The sequence below is a fragment of the Limulus polyphemus genome, unplaced genomic scaffold, assembly GCF_000517525.1.
Source record: "Limulus polyphemus unplaced genomic scaffold, Limulus_polyphemus-2.1.2 Scaffold9895, whole genome shotgun sequence".
Lineage (NCBI taxonomy): Eukaryota > Metazoa > Arthropoda > Merostomata > Xiphosura > Limulidae > Limulus > Limulus polyphemus.
The window spans coordinates 18452-19494 of record NW_013675505.1 but is presented as its reverse complement, the minus strand read 5'-3'; the positions used below and the strand labels follow the sequence as shown (position 1 = coordinate 19494).

Genomic DNA, 1043 nt, shown 5'->3' with positions numbered 1-1043 from the left:
GTCGAATCTGAATCACTTGAAAAAACACGGGGGTGCTTAACTTTTTTCCAGGTGTATATATATTTAAAAAAATTGTTTTACACAATCGAATTCTTCAGAACATAAAGCTTCAAATTAGTTATTTATTTTTTTATTTCGTTTTTTAGCCCCCCAGCGGCACAATGGCATGTCTGCGGACTTACAACGCTAAAAACCGGGTTTCAATACCCGTGGTGGGATGAGCACAGATAGCCCATTCTGTAGCCTTGTGCTTAATTCCAAACAAACAAACAAACAAAAATATTTCGTTCTTTAAAGTTTCGTGAATATAGATTTTGTTGCTTGTTTTAGAATGTTCGCATAAATCTACTCAATAGGCATACATAGTCTTTAATTGACAAAAGAAAAGGCAGCTAGTCAACAGTACCCAAGCTAGTCAACAGTACCCACCCCAACTCTTGGGTTACTTGAGTTATAGTACGCCTACTGGTTTCGCAGTTCGAGTACGCTGACCACTGGGTGTTATTTTAATAAACACGTATTTCCTTAATGAATTTTATATGCATATACATTTTGATAATTAATAAATATGTTTTTTTTTTGTACAGGAGGTATGGCATGGCAGATGGTCAGAGAAATACCATGACTGTTTTTCCCCCAAATGCTTCACTAAATGTTTACCTTCTCATACACATACTCCTGGTCTAAGTGTTTTTTTAAACTCGGCTTAAAGGAACTTTAAAAGGTTTATTAAATGAGTTAGGTAATATTGTTGTACAGTTAGGGTTAAATTATTTAACACAAACAAAAGTACCCGTCCCCAGTGATGGGAAAAGTTGAAGCTAATCTATCACTTTAAATTATTTCATGGACTTTAAAAAGGTTAATTTAATTCTGTTACACTCTTGGTTTCACCCAGAGTCAAAACTCTGAGCTACTTATACCGCCCACCGTGAAAAGTAATTGTTGAACATTTCAGTCATTCTAAGAGCCACTCAACAATAACATATGGTAAATCTACATTTTTATTCTTTAAGTTACGTCACATTTTGAAATTTGAATAA

The 1043-nt window shown here is 34.3% G+C and overlaps 1 protein-coding gene across 1 annotated transcript in view; it reads right to left on the bottom strand.

Moving 5' to 3' along the window:
• The window catches only part of LOC106476135, a gene marked incomplete at both ends in the record, with an annotated part of 10424 nt that overhangs the window by 1587 nt on the left and 7794 nt on the right, over window positions 1-1043 (bottom strand). The window lies entirely within an intron of this gene.